The 15477-nt window shown below is 37.8% G+C and overlaps 1 protein-coding gene across 1 annotated transcript in view; it reads right to left on the reverse strand.

Annotated features, from left to right (window-relative positions):
• The window catches only part of EXOC4 (exocyst complex component 4), a 675757-nt gene that overhangs the window by 497249 nt on the left and 163031 nt on the right, over positions 1-15477 (reverse strand). The gene's annotated exons all lie outside the window — the stretch shown is intronic.

The raw sequence follows: 15477 nt of genomic DNA on the forward strand, positions 1-15477 counted from the left end.
AGTTATGAATCCTTCATTCATCTGTGGATCTGGAAATGCAGAAACATTTTCCAACAAAGAAAACACCTATAAATGTAACCCTATAAATTCTTTCAGCAAGTATTTATTGGATACCAAAAAAGCATATAATCATCAACATCTAAAAACATGAAGACCAGCATTTGAGGCTGATGGCTACAAATCTGACAGGATCAACTCTTCAGCCCCTGATTGGCAGTTTTTCCTCCTTTCCCCAAAATTAAACTGCAGCCAATTTCCATCCAGCCAGTGATAGATACTCTTCCCCAACAAAGGAAGGAAGATTAAGCAAGACTGACAAATAAAGCTGAGAATCCATAGTGGGATTGCAAGAATGATAGACTAGATCAATGAATCTTGTTCCTAAATCAGAGATGCTCTAGGGAGAAAAATGCAATGACAGAAATCACTGATTATAGAGTCACCATATGGTCTCTTCCATTCATGTTTAGCATAGTTCAAAAACTGCTTATAAATCTGTTTTTTAAAATAACCCCCAAGATTCTAACAAAAGCACCTACCCTTTATATAAATAGAGAAGATCCACACTGGAAGAGCATGAGAAAAGCCAGATTCAAAACCCCACCACCACCACCACAGGCCTAGGTAGGGCTCATCACCCACGTTCCATCTTAGTACTGGACACAAACAATTTCCCTGATGTCAATAAGCAGGCAGTCCACAAATGTATATACCGACAGCTTCAGATGTGCATAGCACCATCATGAGTGCAAAAAAACAGGGCAGTGAAGAAAACACTGGATGATTCAAAGTACTGACAAGGTCCCTTTACTTAAAAATCTTGGAATCTAATGGGTAAAGAAGAAAAAGGTAAGAGTCTCACCCTGGCAGACTGCACTAACACAAAAGATACATTGCTCCTCTAGTTCTCAATTGAAATTAGATGTCTAAATTAAGAAAAGAGGCGGTGAAAAATATTTTCCAGAACAAATGAATTTTCATTATGTTGTATTTCCCTGGAGAGCACCAATTAATGCTGATGACAGAATACACTGCTTTACACGAGGTCTGGGGCTGCATTACTTCTTATCTCAGGCACCTAAGCTCACAAAGGTCACTTATCATTAAGTGGTAATCTATGTCTTGAGATAACTCGCTATCTAGATTATGTCTCAATTGATTTAAAATAATTAAAAACACCCCCCAATAAAGAAACAAAATAAAAAGACTCCCCAAAATAGCAAACTACCATTTAGAAAAAAAGGTTCTTTTTCTAATGAAAGAAAATATTGGCTTCTCTCCAAAGCATATAAACCCTTTAAGTATTTGTTCAGCAATTGAATAGGTAAACAAAATTTATTGGAGAAAAATTGAATAATAAGTAATGCAGGAAAAAAATTATCACTGTGCTTCTAAAACATATTCCAGGCAAACATTTACAACAGCTACTTTGCATAGCAAATAGGCCACTAAGGAATCAGGCATTTCAGGTTCTTGCATTTTCAGATTTCTTGTTCTTTCCCTTCTCTGAATTTCCCACTGCCTTAATGGCAATCTCAGAATTAAAATCAAAAGACTTTTTTTTTTTAACATATAAATTTCACACTCCCCCACCCCCGCTTTGCTGTCAAGTGTCTGACCCTGGTTTGATAATCTCATTTCCTGAGAATCAAAAAGCTGGAAATTTAAGCTTCCTAGAGTGTTAATTGCAGCCCTGCTCCATTGCTAATCAAAAAATTGGATGTTTTGCATGAAAATGCTTCTCTAATTAATTCTCAGTCATAAATCGCCCTGGTTTTAATAACCCCTCCTTGATTGGATAGCCTTTGAAGAGTCAGTGCTGCTAATCCGCTAAACTAGAAAAAACACACGCAGAGGAAATAATAAGTGGGCTTACAAGGTATGGACTAGATGATTGCATTAATACTGTCAAACTAAAAAAAGTGAGTCTCCTTTCTGGGCTTTTCATGCCTCACCCTGGACCCTAGTAAAATAAACCATGAAACTAAGAATCATGAACAAAGTCAACTGTCACAGAGGTCATGCATCAGAAGTCAAATCTTTTCACCCTCCTTCCATAAAACAGCTATTCCTCTCATTTTTTTTAAAAGAGGCTTCCCTTGGCATTTTTTTCCCCTAGAAACTGGAGATCCAACAATGTCCACTTGTCACATTGTCTATTTTAATAAGACAGGGTTTTCGCTTCCCTCCTTCCCTCTGCTTCTGACTGACAATATATTATCATACATATCTCTTAAGAGGTGCTGAACTGGATTTTCATTATCCAAAATGTCAAGATTCGTTTTTGTCATCACAAAACACAGCTGGTCTACACCAGCAGTGCTTTGATTAATTCAAATGGAACAAGTCACCTATACATAACTTCATTTTCCTTAGATTGGGTCTTGCATTCTGCAAATTTTAATTTACAGCTTGTCAGTAGTAGATACCATTTGCTGCCATGGTGGCACTCAAAGAAAAAAAGCAAGTCTTAATTAGCAGCACTTTGCATTAATCCTATGATTACTAATAAGGCAACAATTGGGAATTTTTAGCTTCAGAGCAGGACTTGTTTAGAATTCACTCACTACCTGTTTAATAATATTGTACAAACTTCCAGAAGATGCTAGAACAATATAGATGCACAATGATGAGTATATTTAACAAACACTATTTTTAACACATAAATGAATATAAATGTGGCTTTCCAGTTGACCTGTGAAATAGTTATGTCTCCTTGCTCTAAATTCATGAAGGTAGATAAAAAAAAGTTATGCTAAAAGAAATGACAGAGTAACAGGCCTGGACTAATTATTACAACAAGAGAAAAAGGACTTGAGGTTGATTCTGACTTGGATATAGAATGTGCAAACCCACAGGTGTATAGCCTTCTACCATCAATAAGATTACATTAAAAAATTCACAAGCCACCATGAGATACCACCGCACACCCACTAGAATGTCTGAAATTAGAAAGACTGACAATACCAAGTGTTGGCATATACTGCTGGTGGAAATATGAAATGATACTCTCACTTTAAAAAACTAGCAGCTTCTTAAAAAGTTAAGCATACACCTACCACAGGACCCCCAATTCTACTCCTAAGTATTCCCAAGAGAATTGAAAATTTATGTGCCACACCAAGACTTGTACACGAATGTATACAGCAGCATTATTCACAATAACCAAAACCTGGAAACAACCCAAACACACATCAACAGCTAGAAGGATAAACAATGTGGTATATCATATCTCTATTGTGGTATATCCATACAACAGAGTACCACTCAGAAGTAAAAAAGAAACAAATTACTGATAGATGCAGTAACATGGATAAATGTCAAAATCATTATGTTCTCAAAGAAGCCAGTCACAAAGCTGTATACTACATGAGTCTATTTATATAAAATTTAGAAATTACAAGCTAAACCATTGGAACAAATCATGTCAGTAGTTACCCAAGGCTGGGAATTAGAGAGAGAGATGGTCTACAAAAGGGCAAAAGGAAACTCTTGAGTGATGAAAATGCTTGGTATCATGACAGGTAAACACATCTATCAAAACTCAATGAATTGTTCATTTTAAGTGAATGTGGCTTATTGTATGTAAATTATCTCAATAAAAGAGAAAAATACACAAGCTATTTCAAATGCAAGTTATTTTGCAAACCCTATATAATAAACTCCATGACATTAATTGTTCAACTCTATCATTTATCAGTTGTGTGACTTTGGTCAAGTTACTTAACCTCTATGAGCCATGGTTTTCTTAGCCATAAAGAATCAGAAAATAAGGCCTCCTTTACAAAATGATTCTGAGAGTCAAGTGATAATTATCCTATGTACTCCAAAAAAACAATATCTCAGTAACTTCACTCTCTTCTCTCAAATACTAGTTTCCCTTAACTTCCTTCCTAACATAATTTAATCTGTGATATATTCATGTATCCCCTCAAGTATTACTAATATATTGAAAAAAGTTCTAAGCTTAAAATACCTAAACTTCTATCTAGCTCACCGTTTGGTTAATGTGTAAACTGAATTTCTTTTCATTTGTAAAAATCATGAATATTTATTGGGTGTTTACTATAGATGCCAGACACTGTATGAGGAAATTGAGATGTAAGGTAAACTAAACCGACACGGTGCCTGTCAGCTTGGAACTTAGGATAAATAATGAACGTACATTTTACATAAACAATAAGAAAACACGGAGTAATTATAAGCATGCCATGTGCTACAAATGAGAAAGCTAACCTAGTCGGGTAGGGTAGGGAGGGATTTAAAAAAACAAAACAAAAAAAGTTTCTGCAAGGAAGTAAGAGTTGAGAGAATAAAAGAAGACACTCCATGTTAAATTTTTTAGAACTTGATTGACACATTGTAAGTACTTAATAAGCATCATTTAAAATCATACAAGGCAGAGAACTACCTTAAAGTTGACAACTAGTTATCAAGGAGAAAGGGAAGATGGGGTGAGCCAACTCCAGATATAGGGAGCAGCACATAAGGCGGCCCCAAGGCCTGAATGGGGATGGCACGTCCTGAGAAGCCCAACGTGATCAGAAAGGAGGCCACAAAGAGGCTGTGTGCAATTGGTGCCCAAATCAGGCAGAACATTATTAGGCGTATTAAGGACATGGAACTTGGTACTAAGAGGTATTAAAAAAAAAAAAAAAATCACTGAATATTTTTTAAGTCACTCTGGTTCCAATATAACAAATGATTTGGAAGGAGTCAAGGTAGAGGCAGGACCAACCAAGAGATGATGGCAGTTAGAACCTGGGTAGAGGCGAGTCACTTTTAAAAAAATAATGAGTTGATGGGTTTGTAACAGTAGATGGGTTAGGAGACAGTATCAGCAGGATCTGGGAATAGATTAACTGCTTACAGAAAAGGAGGATGACTTTCAGGTTTAGCAACTGGTAAGTCGACAATGTCATTTAATGAAATCAAATACACTGCAAGAAGAGCAGGTTTTGGGGTGGTGGGGAGAAGGGGAGATCTTGGGTTTGATTTGGACATGTTCAGGGTTGGGTGCTCGAGAGACAGCCCAGTGAGGTAACAGAATCTGTACCACTTTGCCTCAGACAGTTATCATGATGGCGATGGTTTTGTATTGTTGTATATATAAATTATTTTAAATGTTTTTAAGCTGTCATTTCCTACTGTAAAGTCTACAAAACTACAGAAAAACTACTAGACCTTCCATCCTTTCTCAAAGGCCCGCTCAGCTTCCAAATCAAAATCATAGAGAACTGAAAAAAAGGGAAGACTGACAGCTAGAATAAATCTGGTTCCTTTCTTTGCTTACAGTAAGAACTATTCTAGCAACTTCTATCCATTAGTCTAAGGAAATTTTTGAGAGTCTCAAAGGGTCAATCATGGAGTATTAAGACTGGGTTGTATATTAGTATTCTATTGACGTGTAGCAAATTACAAGTTTAGCAGCTTAAAATGATACAAATCTATTACCTCACAATTTCTGTGGGTCAGAAGTCCAGGCATAGGTTAGCTGGGTCCTATGCTAAGCGTCTCACTAAAATCTAAAATCAAGGTGTCAACCAGGGCTGCAACCTTATCTGAGGCTCAAGGTCCTCCTCCTAGCTCATTTGGGCTGTTGGCAGAATTCAGGTCCTTTTGGTTGTAGGACTGAGGCCCTTGTTTTCTGGCTGGCTGTTGGACAGGGGTTCCTCTTGGCTCCCAGAAACCACCTCAGGTACTTGCCATGTAGCCTACTCTTACCACAAGAATTACTTCCTCAAGGCCAGCATCTGCTATTCCTTCTTGTCTCTTTTAAGGACTCACATGGTTAGGTCAGGACCACCAAGGATAATTTCCCTTTTGAATAACTTAAAGACAATCATTAGGGACTTTAATCACCTCTGGAAAATTCCATGACAGTTGCCATATAATGTAACCTAATTGTAGGAGTGATACTCCATCATATTCACAGATCCCGCCCACACACAGGAGGAGGAATTGTAAAAGTTGTGGGTGATTGGGATCATTCTAGAGTTCTGCCCACCACCAGTAGGAATATCAATGATACATGTAATAAAGATATAATTCAAAATAGAAAGCCATTGACCAAAAAGTGGCAAAGAGGAAAGAGAGGAGAAATCTTTATATTCTACCTCAAAAGTTCTAAGAAATTAATAAGTGATTTCTCACAAGAAAGGCCACCTGAGAATTCGGGGTAAAAATGTATATACATAATCAGGCCTTTCTAGGAAGAACACAAGGTCACTTCTCTATAAAAAGCTGTACTATAAATCAGTGAATTGGGATATAGCCTGTACACTAAATAATCACATCCAGAAACTCCTGCCAGATCGAGGGGAGGAGAAAAGTAGCACAGTTAGGGAAAGCTCAGAGATTCTTTTTAAAAATGAAAACAATAGAAGCGCCTGGGTGGTGCAGTTGGTTAAGTGCTGACTCTTGGTTTTGGCTTGGGTCGTGATCTCAGGGTTGTGAGATCGATCCCCCTATTAGGTTCTGTGCTCAGCACAGAGTCTGCTTGAGATTCTCTCTCCCTCTCCACCTCGTGCTCATGTTCTCAGTCTCTCTCTCTAAAATAAATAAATCTTAAAAAAAAAAAAAAAAATGAGAACCATAAGGTAGACTACACATCCACCAGAATGGCAAAAACGTAAGAGGCTGATAAAATCACATTTTAGTGAGAATGTAAAACAACTGAAATTCTCAAGCAATTTCTCATTAATTTCTATAATTGTAAAATGACTATTAGTATCTTCTAAAGCTAAACGTATGACTATCTCATGATAGCCAGCAATTCCACTCCTAGGTATATCCCTAAACGAAATTAGTGTTTATGTACAAAATGGTTTATAGCTGATTTGTCATAGCCCCAAAGTAGACTATTAACAGGAGAATGAATAAATTGTCCTATAATCATACAACAAAATATATAGCAAGAAAAACAAACTGATACATACAATAACATGAATGAATCTCACGGACATCATGTTGAGGAAAAGCAGCTAATACACAAGATGTTATATGATTCTACCGATACAGTTTTAAAGAATAGGCAAAACTAAGTGACAGCATTATGAATCAGAAGAGTGGCTACCTTGAGGGGGTGGTATTGACTAAGAAGTGGCATGAGAAAGCCTTCTAGGGGCTAGTTACATGGGTGTATCTATATGCAAAAATTTAGCTCTATGTTTAAGGTAAACGCACTTGATACACTATATTGTAGGATATTCTACTTCAATGAAAAGAGAAATAATAAAATCGTGAGAATAAGAAAATAAGGTAGAAAAACGGAGGAGCAGAAAGGATTCAGTTCATAGGGACTAAAGCTCATATGCTACAGAGAATCTGTTTATATAACATATATTATAAAAGTAATTGAGACAGCTACAAATTTCAAAGTGTCAACAAACAATTATGGCTAAAATCTCAGCAAACACCATCTAAAATTGAGCTAATTGTTCCCTTTGGGCATTATATTTGCCCAAAAATGTCCTAGAAGTGAAGGTATAAAGAGAACCATACTACCATTTAGGTAATAAAGGATTTAAATTTCTTAGGAAATTAAGTCCAAATTCTGTATTTGTTCTGAGGAAACTATCTATTGAGTTCATCAGAGTAAACAGTTTAGAAATGATCAGAGACAGCCACTCAATTTAGATGCTAAAGAATTCTTACGGCACAAGATCTTCTTTTGAGAAATTCTTTTTAAGTGTTTCAATAAGGTATTCAAGAGGAGTCAGGATTACTGATTCCCAGTAAGAGTCACAGAATCTAGAAAGGGGAGATAATAATCATAGATGAGTGGTGTGTCCCATCAGCAGCCTCGCTTTTATCTGTCCTCCTCCTGCAACCACGCTGTGGGGACTGATGGTCATAAACAGTTCATTGCTCACCTTCCAAGCCAAGTCAAAAATTTCCCTTTCAGATCAGTCGCCATCTTTTTTTAACTAATTTCAGTCACACACCTTTTATTGTTTTTAAGAATTTATGTTGTTTTCAAAAGATCATTTCCCTTTATGATACTCATCTGAGATCTCTGTTAGCTCTAGGATTTTTTAGGTTAAGAGTTGCAAATTACAAGTTAGAGTATAACTCCTTTCTCTCTGTTTTTGCTTTTACCAGTAGCCAGGAAGTGACTTCAGAATGAAGGTAAGGGGCAGGCAAGAAAGACAACAGTGTTTGTAAAACATCGCCAAATGATCAGATGTAAGGTAGTTAGTTCATAAAGAGAAGGAATGACCTTTCCATTTTAACCTCCTATTTTGCCATATACTAATCCTCCTCAATTATTTACAGACTAAAATGCAGTTAGTGGCACTGAATAGCAAAATGATTTTGAAGAGAAATGGCCACTTTCATTATTGCCATGAGTATTTACCTCTGGGGTGGATATAAGTGGTAAGAACAGGTCACTAAAAAGTCACTAAGTGCTGCCTACCCAGACCACTGCAGGGGATGCCACTTAACACGACATGATTGCAATGATCACCGATGTAAGCACAGTTTTTCAACACTCTGGAAGAACTTTTGTCAAGGAAGGGAACGGGGGAAAAGAAGTTTCTAAGGACCATTCTAGGAGATTTTACTGGAATGTATTTGTCTATTAGCATGCCTATTCATTAACTAATTTAAAAAAATCTGTCTCCTTTGTGTGAAGAATGATGCCAGGTGTTGTGGGGGAGGGCATACCCCAGATAAATTAGCAGTATTTAACATTTAATCAGTACTTAATTCATGCCATGCACAGTTCTCAACACTTCAGCCTCACTATGGCCCTATGACGTAAGTATATTCAGTTTATAGAAAGTGAAACGGACACACAAAGGAGTCGGTTTGCCCAAAGTCACCCAGGCAGTAAGCCTGACTGCAGAGACCATGCTCTGAACCTCTAACTAGTCCTCAGACTCTGATCTTTAGGAACAGACCAAGTGCTGAGAATCAAGTACCTAGACCTCTGGACTGACTGAGAGTCATAGACATCATTTAACTCCTCTCTATTAACTGAGAAAACCAATTAAGTGACTGGCCACAAAATCACAAAGCAAGATGTTAAGAAAAAAGAATGGTAGCTTGATTTTAGTAATAGAAATACAGGTCCATCTAGGAATAAAAAACAATTGATATTTTTCAGAGAGTTTAAAATGAGCACTCAAATTAACAGATCAACCAAAGCCTAAAAAGGAGAAGGTAATATCTGCAATTTCGTAATAATAAAAAAAAAATAAATAAATAAATAAAATAAAATAAAAGGAGGAGAGGAGGGAAGGAAGAAAACCCTAGCTCCAACACCAGACTTAGGAAGGTGAATGGTGATGGGTAATCAAACACTGCTGAATGTATTAAATATGAGGGAGTCGATAACAGATTTGGTTAGATTAGATGTGGTTAGATTAGACTAGGTAGATTTAAGCAAAACTAAAAGAGAAACATGAAAATATATGCTTTAAAAAAAAACCTATCTTCACCCCTATCTAACACTCCATAAAAACTACCCTCTTCTTGCATTTTCTATCTTAAATAAAATTATTACCTACCCAAGTCACCAGAATGGAAAACCGGGAATCAGCCAAAATGCCTATCTTTGCTCAAACTCCACACAGAAGGAGCCATCATATCCACCTGATTCTTCCTCGAAATTGGCTTTTGGATCTACTCCCTCCCTCCACCCTCTCTGCTGTTACCTCCTAAAAAGCTGGCATGATCTTATAAGCTCTCACCTGAAATAACAATACAACTTGCCTCACTTCACTCAATTCATCCCCCACAGAGCCCCTGGGATACTTTCTCTAGAATGCAGATTTGATTATGTCACTCTCTTGCTTTAAACCTTTGGAGGACTCCTTATCACCCAGAGGACAAAAACCATGTCTTCTTGCTATTATACCAGTCCTCTGAGACCTGCCCCCCCATCTCCCTTTTCTAAGCCCTATCTTTCCCAACATTCTCTGCTTCAACCCCCAAATACCTACTATCCTATGAAGCTCTCATATGTGGGGGTGTTGTTTCCCATCTTCTCCCTACTTGCGGTGAGTGCCCTCCCCGGGGTAGGTTAACTCACCTTTCCAATTGCAGTATAAAGATTACTCCTTTGTAACACCTTCTATGACTCCCCCTGGCAACGTTCAGTGTTTTCTCCTCCATGCTCCCAAAAGTATTTATAACATCCATTAAAACTGTGTCTGCTTGCAAGTCTTGTCTTCCATGAAACCTAGAACTCTCCTATATGCAGATGTTCCAGGAACAGGCCTAGAATACAGGTAGCCTAGAAATGTTGACTGTATGTTGTCACCTCTGATATGTCAATTGATATAACAACCCTAAGAAATAGGCAGGGTAAGTGTTGCTAACTTCATTATACAGATGAGCATTCTAGGGCTCAGAAAGGTAACGTGACTTGCCTAGTAAAAGCAGGATGAGTAATAGGTACTCCTTCCACTAAACCACCGTGCTCCCCAAGCTACTCAAAGCACAAACAGCTGCACCAACATTCCACATATGAACATCACTAACCAACTGAACAGGGATATGTAAATTAGTTAACTGGTGCTGAAATCAGACGTTAATGTGCAAACAAACAGGGACTTATTTGAGCTAAGTGGGCATGAATATGCAAATGTACTGGCTGCAATTCAGTAGATGTCATCACAATTCTAGGAATGAACATCCTATATTATGACTATTACAATATTCATGTAGCATTCATACATACTATCATATATTACTGTAATATGGGCTTTTTGAGTTTAAAATTGTGGTGAAGCCAAAAGTAACTTGATGCATATTTTCATCCACACAATTACAAGCTGGAAATCAGATGTGAGCACACAGAACTCTGCAATCTCCATACACAACCAAGCTGCCATTTGCAGTCCAAACTGAACAAGGTACTCTGGAATTAGGTTAGGCTGGTCCTTCATGATCTGGCCCCTGCCAATATCTCCAGCCAAATCTACCTTGCACAGCCTAATACACTACAATAGTTGTATTTAAAACAGTTCTGTTTCCTACAAAAATTTTAATAAAGGGGCATAGCTATACCATTTGAATACCCCTCAGAAAATCCTGAGCTTTTACTCAGGTGTAACATGACTTTTACTTTCCTATCATCACCAGGACACCATTGGTTCTATCAATTCTTAACCTCTTGGTTATCATGAACAACGGCCCAAGCCATTCTCAACAGCTTTAGTGTCCCTTCTATTATCTCTGGTTCCTGAAAGTAACAAATTATAATCAGTAGTGGTCTGTATACATAAACTGGTTTCCTTAACAGAAAAAGTTAGAGAAGCCTGGGTGGTGCAGTCAGTTGAACATCTGACTCTTGGTTTTGGCTCAGGTCATGATCTTAGGGCTGTGGAATCGAGCCTCGTGTCCACGCTCAGTGCAGAATCTGCTTGAGATTCTCTCCTCTCCCTCTGCCCCTCACCCCCTAGTGTTTTCTCTAAAACAAACAAATCTTAAAAAAAAAAAAAGTTATATCCGTCTAACTCATGTTATGAAACGAGAAAAGTGTATATGCTTACACTTCCATACATTTATCCCTGCCATGTTCACTGTCTGAAATGCCCACCCCTCTTTTATCTGCAAAGCTTCTCTTCATCTTTTATAAGCAGCTTGAAACTTAAATACTTATGAAAGCCTCCCTGCCTTCCCAGCACTGTATACACACATCTCAGTTACAGATCTACACAATTCCATCATAATGCGTATCACAGTGCTGTGATCACTTGTTTGCATGTTGGATTAATCAGGATATAAGCAGGGCTATAAGTAGCAGAGAACCAAATATATATATATTTTATATTTAAAAAAAACCTTTTAACTCAAGTATTATATAAAGAGAGATGCCTATGTATCACTTTTCAATCTCAAATATGTATCTCACTTAACAGTATTCACTCTTTTCCCGTATCTGCCTGGGTGAATGAATAAATGGGTAGAACAAAGTTTCTTAAAAATAAGGTTAGAGGGGGCGCCTGGGTGGCTCAGTCGGTTAAGTGACTGCCTTCGGCTCAGGTCATGATCCTGGAGTCCCAGGATCGAGTCCCGCGTCGGGCTCCCTGCTTGGCGGGGAGCCTGCTTCTCCCTCTAACCCTCCCCCCTCTCATGTACTCTCTCTCTCTCTCATTCTCGCTCTCTCAAATAAATAAATAAATCTTTAAAAAAAAAAAAATAAGGTTAGAGGTCATCAACTAGTTCTGCATGGTGACCAAGGATCACTTCTCAAGAGTGAGGCTCACAGGCTTTCCTAAGGCTCTGTGAAAGCTGCTTTCCACCCTCAGGATCTGCTCTCTGTCCCATGACCCCTAGGCTCCTCCACACAGCTCAGATACCAATGGTTCGTCCAAGAGGACTTTGTATGAACTACAGTTCTTCAGAAAATAAACCCATGCCATAAATTAAACCAGAAACAAAGAACATCTGTAAGTAAAATAAATATCTACACTGCAACAATTATGGCAGAGGTGATAAACTCAGTGACAATCCTGGCATAAGAATACTTCTATTTCCTAAATGATTTGAAATAATGCATTAGTCTGTTCACGACCTGAGGAAAATACATTTATTACTTTACTACTTCTTAGGAATATATAAAGAAATTAGCATTTATAAAAATTCTATTATAATTTCATTATGAGACAAATCTTCCATATGAGAAGTTAAGATCAGTATTTTAAAAAAGCAAGAACATAAATATATAAAAGGAAGGGGAATCAATTTTTATATGCTATTTTAGAACCTAAAACAGAACAGATAACTATGAAAGATTAAGGTTATTTTGAAATAGTTATATGCAATTTTAAGAAGTAAAAATACATTTTTTCATGTCCCCTGCATATTGCTACATAGTTATTAACAAAGTCATTATGCAAAATTTAAGACTACAAAGAATTTTCTAATCGTATTTCAAGATATAAAGCTTTACAAGTGCTTCTTATATTTAAGGCTGTGGAACAAACGCGCGGAATGAGTATAAAATTGCTGTACCTCACTTCAGCCAAAATGTCCTTGAAAATGTGTGCATAAATGAAATCTTGCTTTAAATGCTCCATTATACAAAAGCTTGCTATTTGAGAGACTCCTATTATAAATCCTTTTGTAAAAAAGGATAATCAACTCATGGCTAATGTATTTCAAATATCATTCTACCTTAAGGCAAGGTACCTCCAAAAAGATTAATTACATACGATATCATTAAGTATTCACAACCCCAGTCACCAACAACCCATTAGAGAGAAAAACTCAGAAAATTCAGGTCAGGCCAGTATAAGAGCCCAGTTTTCCCTGATGCCAGTACTTCCATATTTACCATGTAAAGCAAATCCTCTTAGAGAAGTCAATTCTCAAGTGGTTGGAGCTTTACAGAGTATCTAAATGTCAGGGCTATAGAAATGCCACTCATTAGACTAACGGGAATAAAAACAGCACTCTAAAGGTAATATTATTGAGTACAAACAGAAGTACTATGTAGCCCCAAGACAGAAAAGAAACTATAATCAAAACTGAGTATACATTTCTGCTTGGATCACAATTAAGTGCTCTTCCCATTCGTGAGTTTTATTATCTTAAAAATGAATGAAGAAGACAAATCGCAGGACTCCTACTCTGTTAAACTTACCACTAGGCTTTCTCAAATAAGTAGGCCTGTACCTACAAATAAGGAGATACTGAGGATAGAGGCTTCCTCCATCCTATACTTTTTGAGTGCTTAATTCAAGCCAAGCATTGTCCCAGGCACTGGAATGCACTAATGAATAAGACTTGCATTATGGGAATTCAGAGGCAAGTGTAGAAAATTACCAAGAGAGAAAGACATGTAGAAATTAAGGATTATGAGGAAAATAAAATAACATGTGATAAAGAATGATAGGATGGCAGTGGGGAGTCGGCAGGATGTTGGAAGAGGTCAGGAAACAATAACAAGGTTTGGGCAGGAGACGTACATCTGGAAGTCACTAGGTGACTTAGCAAAACTTAAGTCTGAGCTGAGACATCGGGGGAGAGTCTACAGAGTGAGCACAGGTAAGGTCCCAGGACTAAACCTCGGGACACTCTAACATGTGGAGGAAAAAAGGAACATGGCTGGCCAGAAGATCAAGTGAGATGAACACAGGGAAGCAAACACTAAATCTGCCAAGATGGTGATCGCTGGTGATCCTGACAGGAGCCAACTCAGGGGAACAGTGAGACTGGAGAGGGGGGCAGAAAACAAGAGCTAATGAAGTCGGTGCAGTTCTCCCAATTCCTCCATGTTAAATTTTTTAAAGCACCATTTTAATTTAAATCAATTACAGCTATTGTAATTTTTCCAGAGTTTTAATATCTAATTGTATAGTCACAATATCCCCCCTAAAGTAGTCAGAATTGATAACAGCTCTATTTTTCAAATGAGAAAACCATGGCACAGTGGGACTGAGTAACCTAAGACCTTATTTTGGTCACGAGCAGCAGTATTTTGAGTTTTTTTTTTAAACCCTCATGAGATAACATGTTCATCAGTTATCTTATTCTCCCAAAGAATCCCACGTTAAACCTGAGAAGTCATATTCAAGCTAAATGTTCATTAAAACTACTATCTTTCTAACCTGTAGCACAGCCGTCTAAGCAGTACAATGAAGCAGTGGAGAGGCTCAAAGCAACAGGAGGTCTCTGATTAATGGAAATGCACAAGTTAGATTTCCACCTGTTATCTTGCACATTTTGAAACAGCACCCCCACCTCCTCGGCCCAATTGCCAACAGCAGTACCTGAATGGAGCCAACTGAGATGGGTTGATGATACCAAAGAAATCTCATTTTTACATTCTTTCTTCCCCTTGTGTGTTGTTAGGTTGAGTAACGTTTTTAATTGCATGATGAATTGAAAATGTGGCAGAGGGCGCCTGGGTGGCTCAGTTGGTTAAGTGACTGCCTTCGGCTCAGGTCATGATCCTGGAGTCCCGGGATCGAGTCCCGCATTGGGCTCCCTGCTCGGCAGGGAGTCTGCTTCTCCCTCTGACCCTCCCCCCTCTCCTGCTCTCTCTCTCTCATTCTTTCTCTCAAATAAATAAATAAATAAAATCTTTAAAAAAAAAAAAGAAAATGTGGCAGAAACTTAACTTTTATAAAATTTGAGCTTTTTACTGTTACTTTGATGGTCTTTCTGGTGGATTTTCTTTGCCACAGAAGGAAAAGTTGACCTCTGAACCAAACCACTGGGAAGCGAAGCTCGCAGCTATATGGCTTCTTCTGCCAGCCTCTTAGGATTTGACTGAACTATTCAATTATACCTTTTCAAGGATAAACTGAAATGCAGATCTCACTGTGGTCCTTGGACAAGTCAGATGAATAGAGTAACTGAAAAAGGCTGGCCATTTTTTAATGGTATTAAAATAGGTGTGATTTTCCCCTTTTCCTGCTGAACTGTTAAAAGCATTCATCAGAGACACTTTTGCTCCTCAATGAAATACCATCAAACTTTTACAAAAACTCATCAGCTGAGCTATTCTCTCACCAT

This window comes from Leptonychotes weddellii, chromosome 12 (assembly GCF_054177405.1).
Source record: "Leptonychotes weddellii isolate Sample4059 chromosome 12, ASM5417740v2, whole genome shotgun sequence".
Taxonomy (NCBI): Eukaryota; Metazoa; Chordata; class Mammalia; order Carnivora; family Phocidae; genus Leptonychotes; species Leptonychotes weddellii.